The sequence below is a fragment of the Tympanuchus pallidicinctus genome, unplaced genomic scaffold, assembly GCF_026119805.1.
Source record: "Tympanuchus pallidicinctus isolate F22 unplaced genomic scaffold, pur_lepc_1.0 scaffold15, whole genome shotgun sequence".
NCBI classification, from domain to species: Eukaryota; Metazoa; Chordata; class Aves; order Galliformes; family Phasianidae; genus Tympanuchus; species Tympanuchus pallidicinctus.
This window is the reverse complement of record NW_026294669.1, coordinates 26,135,618-26,146,095: the sequence shown is the minus strand read 5'-3', so window position 1 is coordinate 26,146,095 and position 10,478 is coordinate 26,135,618. Positions and strand designations below refer to the sequence as shown.

Genomic DNA, 10,478 nt, shown 5'->3' with positions numbered 1-10,478 from the left:
GATCACCGTTGTTGGCTTTTTTTTCCATCATAGCGAAGAGTTGTCTAATGAAACACTGATGTTTGATCATGATGTCAAAAGCCCTGCGGGGTAAGTAAAACAAATAGATGACTTACAAGTGAGCAAATACTACAAAAAAGCTATCAGCATGTGTGTCTATAAAGGAAAAATGTCAATCAGATAATATCATAAAGTTATTTTTGTGTATGTCTGTTTCTCAGTACGTGAAAACAAAGCGCCTGGTTTATGATTAGAGGAAGGTAGATTGGTTCATTGTTTCCTTCCCTCTCCAGCCACTTAGAACTCCTTTAGGTTGCTTCCTTTACTGAAGTTGTAGATGTGCAGAAATCAGGAGTGCTGCTGTCTGGTGTGTGGAGTGGTCAGTCACATATGGCAGATAGTAGTGATTTTGTTATTGTGAGAACTTAATTTTGCACATGATCAGTGTTGGTAATGTATTTGTTGAAAACATTTACTTCAGAGAAAATTCATAAACAAAAGAAAAAAATCATCTGCATGCTTTTTGTTGTTGTTGTTTCAAGCAATTTGTCATAGCTGTAGATGTTTACAAATGAATGCTTCTTTTCTTACAACATTTGATAAGGATAATCTTAGTTTGATCCCAGAAATTTTTGTGATCACTAAAATTGGTGAGGTTTATTTCACCTTTCTGTGTGACAAATATTAGAAACGGTTTCATGAATTTAGTGCAACCATTTAGAGAAGGAAATTAAATAGAAATGTTTCAACATCTTAGAAATCTCAGGTAAAATTGAAGTTGGCAGATAGCTCTCATGAAGGCTGAAATGTTGCAAGGTCATTATGTCCTCCCTGCTTGCTATTTGCTGAAAGAATAATTCCTGGAATCCTAGGTGATGTTTGGAAATGTGAACTTCTTATCTGAAAGTCAATGTTTCAGTATAATGCCTTTAAAGTTATCTTTTAGATTAGGACTTGATGAAGAGTGAGGAAAACATGAAGACTCATCTTAATAAAAAGGTTTCGTGCTCCTTCTTTTCCCTGATAATTGATCAAATCCTTTCCAGAATATCTCTAGCTAATTGCTATTTCCTTGTAATAATGTGTGGTAAGTTGTAAAAACTCCTACGCTCAGGAGGGAAGTAGTCAGAAACGATGACAGTTTTGTTTTTTATACTTCTATGCGGATGAAATTTATCTAGTGCGCTCTATCATCCATATACCTAACAACAAATATTCTTTGGCATTCCTCTTTAGAATTGCTCGTTATGTTCCAGTACTGGAGCGCTCTCCAAACCTCACATGTGTTAGAAATAAAATGTACTCCCACCAGTCTTTGAATGTTAGTAAGGGCTAGGGTGGGCTTGTATGTTTCCACAGCAAGCTCAAGAGCAAGATCCAAAGGCTTTGAGAAAGCTCAACGCGTTGCCAGCAAGTTTGGAACACATGGCACCTCTTTAAAATCCCTTCTCAGAGAAGAAGGATACTTAAAATAGACTCCTCTGTAACACCATGTGTAAGCTATTATCAGTCAAAACTTTTCCAAACTCATTGTTCAACATTCTGTAAAGGGAACCTCTTCAAGCAGCAGAGAGCCCCTACCTCAGGAAATGCAGAGGAAATGTGCTTAAAGCGGGAAAGAATCTCCCAGTTTAAGACCCAAAGAAGGATTTAGAGGTGCAAGCAAGCTTCTTAGAGATACGTTACGTATTCTATATCATTAATAATGTCTCTTTAAAAATACAATGCTGTGTTATTCTGATCTTTAAATGATGCTATCTGAGACCTCAATGTTGCTTTTGTGAAGTGGCAAGTAGCTTAACTTTTCATAAGAAGTTGATTTAGAATTGCTGTGCTGGTTTTTGTTACTTCTGTATTGTTTGGTTGAACTGTTAGGTTCGTTAGGTCAGTTCTGTAAATGCTGCAGTAACTTTACAATGCCACACAACCTGTCAGGCTATGTTTTCTATTACTTCTCAGCAAAGAATGCTGTTAAGCTTCATCTGATTTCTGAAAATGATCTATGCATATCAGCTAGCTCAATTATTCGCTCAATTATTTTAGTTCTTGATGGTGACTGAGATTGTTGTGTATCTAGTGATTACCCAGGGAAATATGTCTGGTCCAAGAAGAGTAGCAGAGAGGACTGAGGGACTCTGTATGAAAAAAGACTTTAAAAGCTGCTATCTGAATTCTGCCATGTGCAAAAAGCTGAATTGACTGTAGCTGGGAACAGCATTTAAAAAATAAAATTCTGAAGCTTTCAAGTTCACATCAATGATTAATTTAACCATTGCTGCATAATAGTGAACTGGGAACTGAACGAAATTCCACACTGCTGACAGAATTTGATCAGTTGCAAATGAAGTAAACTCAGTGCTGTGACGAATCATGGTTTAAAGCCTCCACCATATAATGAATAATGTTTCATTACTTTTGGAAATGGTGAATAACCAAAATAAATTTGGTCAGTGGAGAAAATCCACTTCCACAAAGCTGAAATGGGGAAATTAATTGAGGAAGTTACATGACTTTGGACCGCAGCCCAGTTGAAAAGTTGGATCCACTTCACAAATGAGAACGTTGCCTTTTTCCACAGAGCTTGAACCTCTGCGAAGAGGAACAGTGATGGCTTGAGAGTACCTGTTTTCTATCAAATCCTGCTTGTCTTCTGAAAATTCCAGAGCATGTTTTATTGTATTGCAGTTTTTACTGAGACCCTGCAGGTTTTCAGTAAATTAGTTTATATCCCTGCTGGGAGGTTTTCCCTTCCAATCCGTTATAAGTAGTTAAACAAAACAGAAGTTAGTAATGCAGGCTCAAGCTGATGGTGGACGTATTATGGAGGTGCACTGGAACAGTGATACTACTCTGAATTCAGTTCTGACCCTCTTGGTCTAAGGGCTCTGTGTTTGCTTTGTCTTTAGAGCTGATTTTTTACTCCTAACAAGGAGACAAATTATAGTTCTCAAGATCCTCTTTCAATTTGCCTCGCTGAATTGTTAAAAGTCCTACACATATGAAACATACGTAGATGATTCTTGAATGTGTTTATCAGTGCTCACTAACACGTAAAACCTTTGGTTGCTTAGCTCCATGAGCATCTCAAGGCTTGATTGACTCATCCCTGTATTTGGTCATATGGCCAAGTGCCTGGAAGTTTGTCATTTGAGAGAATGAGTAGTTATAATTTGCAGGACTTCGAGGGAGACATTCATATTGCTTGTCCTTGCTCATATATGCAACGTTTAACCTGTTTTGTTGCTGTTTATGTTGCTCTTTTTTCATCCAGATGCTTTGTGCCCAGAAGCATTTCAGCAAACTGCTCAGATAGGTTTTGGCCTTCTCTAAGAAGTGAGAGAAATGTTGAAAGTAGGGCCTACATTCCAATTCACTGTGACATTCAATTTATAGTAATACATGACTATTAAAGAGATGAGAGAGCAGAAGGAACAAAAATGATACCTTTGCTTTTTCCAGTCCCATAAAAGCTTGAAGGCAGTGCATCCCTTTTATCATGGTTGTTCTGCAACATTTAGACCAAGCCTAAACGCTGTAATTGCTGAAGATTTTGTGGCAAGGAGTTGCAGCTGTTTTTGTTCACATAATCTTCAAGCTAGTCAGGGCTTTCTTTCATCCCTACTTCCTTCACTCCAAATTAGCACATGTCTGAGCTTGGCTGGAATGTACAGTTGCTACCTACCTGTGGGCTGCATATCTGGTTATGGTTGACTTTTCTCTTTTGGGTCTGACTGAAGATTTTTTGAATTGAAGAGTGTAGGTTCTGTAAATTCAGCTCTAAAAATACGCTTATAACTTTTGAGTAAATAGCAACTGTCCAGAGATCACTTGACTGTTTTGCAAGAGGTGTCATCAGTGAAGAGTCAGTTTACAGTTCCCATTGATGTGAAAGTTAGGAATATCGATATAACCTGTAGCCTGACAGATTAATGTTTTTCTTCCAAGTATACATATTTTTCTATTTCAAAGGAGACAGTTGCTGTATTTTTATGTGCACTGACTACTCTGCTCTTTAAGAATAATATAAAGAGGCTGACGATAGCCAAGTGCATAATGTAGACTGCTTGTCCAAACACATTCCTCATAAATTACACCACATCCTTTTAGTCCCTTCCTAGAGCTTATATGAGTGTACAAAAGCAGATTAGAGGCTTCCAGTATCCTAAGCTTACTCCAAAATACTTCAAACTGTAATTTTACTGTGAGAACTCTAGATTGGAGTTGGCCGCAGTGTGTGAATGTAGATCTGGGAGTGGATGCTTTTCTTGCTCCTTAGGGGATATCTAAAGTAAGAAGAAGAGATACTTACCTTCAAAGCAAAATGCATTTCCATGGACAAGCAATACTGTCTGAGCAGTACATGTAGCAACAGTAAGCATGTGGCAGGGATATTTTTGAGATAAAGAGAGCAAAATATAATTTCTGCCTAAGCCCTTAGGAATATGTTTTGGGCTTCTTCCATTCCTACCTCTCCATAATTTCAGTCTAAAGAATTCTATGATTGTTTCCTTCATAAATAGATGTACTCCTTTGTGAATGCTTTCTCTTCATTCGTCTGACATAGCCCTCAGATTGTCACAGAGCAGTGTGTGTTTATCACTGTGACATTTGGAAGTATGTAAATGGCTTGCAGATACTGTGCTCGTGTGTAATCAAACTTGGCCATGCCAGTTTAACATAGAGATGACAAAATCACACTGGCTCTGAACAGGACTGGGTATAATATCTAGGTTTTCCTGCTACGTAAACACTTTCATGTCTTTATTAATTAGAAACAGGTTTCTGTTTCTTTCCAAGCTCATGTAATATCAATCAGACTCAAGAATGAGGCTCATACAGTATATTAATGATTTCACAGTTATACTGCCAGACGATTGAAGAATAGCTGGGAAGTAATGTGTATGTGTGTATATACATATCTGTATAGTATGTATGCATAAATGTTGAGCATAACCAATACAGTTTCTCAGAGTATGTAATGTGATTGATGCATTTTGATGTATATTTAATGTGACATATCATTGACCTTAAGTGAGTATTTCCCTTTTCTTACGTCTTGAATATCTTCCACCGTGAACAGATCTTGAAGCTGATCTATGAATTGGCAAGAGCTCTGTGGTCCACTGAAATAAAAACATGAGGATAACATTATTAATTATATAAATCTACAGGCAGAAAACCTTTTGAGTTGGCTGTTCATTAGGAGTAGATATCAGTAGCTTTCATCCTAAAGCGCTACTTCGTAACATGGCATTGTTTGAGCATAAAGTACCTACAATGGCTGTGGCCAGTTCCACAGTTGTTAACCAAGGGCAGACAGGAAATAATGTCACTGTTGCTCATTTACTGACAGATCAACCGGTATGAATAAATGAGAACATGTTTTGACTATTGCAGTACAATTATTCAATAAGTTCTTGTTTGAAGACTGTTCACCTGTGCCAATCAACAAATTACCTGCAAAATTTTCTTTTATTATAAATCACCATCATCTTTACCTTCCTGTGCACTGGTATCGCATGAGTTGTAGACTTGTAGGTGGTACGGGGCTAGGAACGAGGGTGGAAAGAAGGCTGGTGGTTATGAAGAAAGTCTTCTTGCCTGAAAGTTTGTGTTCACAAGTTGCAGAGGTAATGGGGTAATGAACAAGCAGGTATCTCCTCTCCTCAGCAACCCGATCTCTTGAGGCTGTAATGTTACTGCAGAGCAGTGGGAGATTCAGAGAAGGATTGATGAGAACTTACTAAGCTGAAGCTGCTAAGCTGCTTTTGAAGAAACAAAAAATGGCGTTTGAATTGGTTCTTTCCTTTGAATAATTGTATGTGTTCTTGGATGAAATTGGTTCAATTTTATGTTCCTCCTTTGGAAGGATTGGCTATTCTGCTTTTCATCCAATGCTTCGTGTGTGTGTACTTAGCTCCAAGCAGCAGAGCACTTAAACATTAAAAATAGCTTTCTTGATACAGTACTGCTAACTATACATTGGTGCAGCACATAGAAGATGAAAATCGGAGTGGCATTTAGGACATTTAAACATTACAGTAATGCAAATAATGATGGTACAGCTTAGCATAAAACAGGGAGCATGTGTATTCTGTCTGTGAATTGTTTGAGATAATTATCTGCCTAGCAGATCAGGAAGAATTTCAATTAGCTGCAACACGTAAGTAAAAAATATGGTGAAGAAATTTAGGAGATGAAACTGCAGGCCAGATGTTCATTGTAATTCCTGGTTGAAGCAAAAGGGTTAATGTTTCTACTGTCAACATTACAACATTAGGATAATTATGTTTAGATAGCTTTTAAGACATTTTTTAATAGCAAGATAATATCAGTTCTTCAAAAGCTCGTACATTCAGATTAGAACACAATTAGTCATGTCAGTTCAAGAAGTCAAACTAGATGGAAATCACTTGACAGGAAATATTGTGTTGTACGTATGCTGAGACACTTCAGCATATGTACGATAACATATGTGAAAATTCAGTAGAATTTTTAATTAATTTCCCCTTGCCTCATTTAAGAGCTAGCCTCCAAAGGGAGGATGTCTCCTGGATGAAGGCTGCTTTCTGAGAAGGGGTGTGCTGGAGAACCTAAGTTTGTGAACTCTTCTTTCTAAGTGGCTTACAGTTTGGATTCTGTGAAGTTCCTCCTATGACTCGGCCTCCAGAAGTGCTTCTATCCTCTAATGCCATGCACCACTTGGATGAGGTGATGTAAGTGCTTTTCAATGTGGGGTTATCTTTTGTGTTATTTGGAGTTAATTTTAGTATCAGCAGCAGAAATTCCTGTAGTCTAAATCAGATGAGAATTGAAAATGTTAAGATCTTTCTTCTCCCCCACTCCCCCTTTCTCTTTTTCCCCCCACAACAAAGAACACTGATTTTTTATTTTTTTTTTCAAGTGTCTGTTGAATCAGATTTGCCAAGTACAAACAGCTACCTATAGGGAACTACCTACTAAGGGAACAGCTACCTGCCTGTGCTCCGTCCTCTCTTCACCTGTGTCAGAGCATTCTATTTTTCTGCAAAACATCTGCTTCATGAGCCTTTCTTAAAAGAATTTAATTATAAAAGGAGTGTGCAATATATGGCTGTTTTAGATTCATCAGATCTTTGGAAGAGGAGAAATAACAGATGTTTGATTCAAAAGTGTCCAATGGAAACACATCACAGCTCTGGTATCTTGGTGAGAAAAAGTGTTTTTGTTTTCTCTAGTGACCTGCATTACTGTTTGTCCAATTTCATCTCATTAACTGCTGAACACAGATTCTGCAAAGACAATGTAATTTCTGGACCTTTGCATTCAGTATCCTCCTGACACCCATCCCTCCCTGGAAATTCTCCACTAAGACTTTGTAGGCGGAGGTTGTGATTGACATTTAACTTCCAAAGGAAAGTGGAGGTCTATGGATACTATGAGAAAGCATAATGTTTATGCTTTTAAGCATCATTTAGAGGCTTTACTCTGACACTGAAAGAGTGACAGTGAACTGTGCATCAGGTCTATGTACTCTAGTTTGAAACCTGAAAGCTTTTCCTCAGTGTTTTTATTACAACATTGAAGTGTTATATAAATGACAGAGAATAAATGTAGAACAATGATCTTCCACTTGTGGAGCAACTAATCTTTCATTTGGAGAACAACAACACCCTGAGCACCTCAGTCAGACAGAAGCCAGCAGGGCTCTGACACCTTTTTAGTCAACCCTAGCATGTGTATCTCTAATCTGAAGATTACGAGGCACTTTCAGCAGTGAAAATGCACAATGTCAAGTGAAAATCAGACCCAGCTCTTTGTAAAATGCAAAATGCTGTTTTCCTCTTGCTTGCGGAGCTGTATTATTTCTTTAAAACACACTTCCCTCTGTTCAAATTACATACCTTTTATGGTCTAGGGTCATGCATTTATGGAACATGATTCTAGTTATACTGATAATGACATCAACTGTCATGCTGGCACCGAACTCCTCTCTTAGTGATGTGCACGTGTCTCATGGCAAGCAATGCCAAAATGTTTCATTACTGCAGGCAGCAAAGAAAATATTGCCTTGTTTTTATTAAGTAAATGAATTTCCATAAGGGTGAAAAGGGCAAAGTTAATGGAAACTGAGTTAAAACAAGAATTTGAGAGGGAGGGAAACTGGTACCAATCATGCTTAAGTAACTTCTACTCACCTCAGTGTTTGCAGTTACCTCTTAGCTTCTTAAGCAAACAGTTCTGTTTGCTGCTTGCTGTTCAGTCATGCGGTCAGGAAGCATTTAGTGCTGTGTCACGTGTGCTGTGATATAGTAATGGGATTTGTGTGCTGCTGATAAACAAATATGGGAATAGTATTCCATCAAAAAAGCCTTGAATTTCTTTCTTCCTGTGGGACAAAATGAGCAACTGAAGTAACAAATGTGATTTCTATATATTTCTACTTCATGATTTATGCGAACTTTACTTTTCTCCAGTGGCAAACTTTATAAGAGAGACCTTCCAGCTGTGTTCTCTGATGTCCAAAGAATCCTTTCCCTTAGCCAGATGCTGAAGACAGTCAGTGTCTTCCACCTAACTGCCTCTTCTGTCTTAATTATTTCTGAATTGTTAATTCCTTTGGCAACTGGATTTGGAATTTGCTAGCAAATTTGTAAACTGCACGAGATGTGACCTTAGTGTCCAAAAACATTGTGACCATCACAGTCTAATTCCCTAGGCAACCGGCTGATTAACCCAGAACAGAGAAATCTGAGTTCTTTAGAGGTGCCTTGTAGTCCAGTGGGCAAAACTTTGTCACAGTGTTTGGCAAATTAATGTCTTGTACCTGTCTCATACTAATTCAATGACTGAGTCAAGTCAATCTCTTTTTTTTGTTTGTTTTCCTTTTTTTTCCTCTGAGAATTGGGTTGTGTGGTAGTGTGCGTGATGTGGAAACAGAGATGTATCCTATAGCAGAGTCATGAGAAAGCAGGTCTTCAGGCGACCTTCGGAGTCTGCCAGGCGGTTCCTCCCACCTCACTGTGGGTGGATATATGCTCATATCATTGTTTTTGTATCTGCTTGCCTTGTTCTCAAATAATGCAGTTATCTCCCTAGCTAAGGTATTTTCAGAACTTCTGTACTGTTGCTAGAAAATCTTGCTAGTAATTTGCAGACATGTGAAAGTTGCAAGCATTTCTGTCAGTTATATCCAAGTAAGAGTCTGTTGCTTTCAGCGTCATAGATGAAGATATAAAGTATTAACTTACAAACTACATTTAATCTACTAATATACACCATCCTAGAAAGGCACGTATATATTCCTCCTCTGTTATGAGGCCTGTGCTTCTGCTCTGCACTCCTGGTTCTATTCCTCTGGAGGGGCATGGACAGTGATAGGCTCTTCTGCCTGCTTATTTGTCAAGCTGAATCCCCTTTTCCCTCACCTGTTTTTCACTGTGTACTCATTCCCTTTCTTTCAGCAGTGCCAGCACTTTTATTCATGGAGCTCCATAGCTGTAACAAAATGAGAGGGCTAATGATTAAGGTATGACTACATACCTTTTTTAAAGGTATCTGCAGTGAGCACAAACTTTGCAAGAAATCCACTAACTTGTGAAAATGGCACAATAAATACCTCCCTCATTTCTCTCCTACTTGAGATTATTCTGCCTTCTCCACAAAAATGCCTCAGCTATAACCTCAGGCAAGAAAGCTGAAAGCAGCAAAATCTGTTATAAACATCTACTACAAACTCTTCACAAATGCCTTAACCTTCTGGGCTATTCCTTCTGCTGGAGATACATATTCACAGTGGTGCCAGCTCTTTCTGAATTTCCAGACCTTTCATTGCACGTGGGCAGAAACGTGAGAAACATTTCCTGCTAACCCTGACAGACTGTCCTGCTGTTGGGAGGCATTGCTTTCAGTGATAAGCTCTCCCCAGAGTGCTTCCCTAGAGCTGAGCTCAGGCTGCTCACTGAAGCCAGGGAGTTGTCTGCTGCCGCATCTGTGCATGCCCATTAGCTAACTGATCTGCAGAAATTCTTACAGCTGAAAATCTTCTGGAATTTGCTGCCTACATCATGCTCTGGGAGTATATCTGGATGTTACTGAATATTCTTTTCCGTATCTTTTCATTTACAGGGGTCATCAGTGTTCGTATGCTCGAGGCACGTAGCAGCTGCTGCTCCTGTGATTTTTCTGCATCCCTGCACTGCTCAGCTGGCCACCCCTGTGTACGCAGGAGCCTCTGCTGCTGGGAACTAGTTGGTGAAGAAAGGAATCCTTACAAACACTGCTGGTAGTCCTGTGTTGTGTTATCAGTTATCGTAAATCGGTTCTTGCTATCTAATTTATAGCTTAAGTGATATCTGGGAAGGCCCTTGTTATAGCACTAGACAGATGCCTCTGGAAAACTATTAAATTCCTGCCTTGTTGCTGTGTAAAACTTCTAATTCTGGAGAAAAGCATGAATTCGCATAGAGGAGCAAGAGCTGAACACCTAGGTCTTGTTG

The 10,478-nt window shown here is 38.7% G+C and overlaps 1 long non-coding RNA gene across 1 annotated transcript; it reads left to right on the top strand.

Moving 5' to 3' along the window:
- Positions 1 to 9,516, top strand: LOC128077327 (uncharacterized). Its single transcript, XR_008204925.1, has 4 exons — positions 1 to 90; positions 6,631 to 6,716; positions 8,457 to 8,538; positions 9,447 to 9,516. It is a non-coding gene; the product is annotated as an uncharacterized LOC128077327 (long non-coding RNA).
- The last annotated feature ends 962 nt before the right edge of the window (positions 9,517 to 10,478 follow it).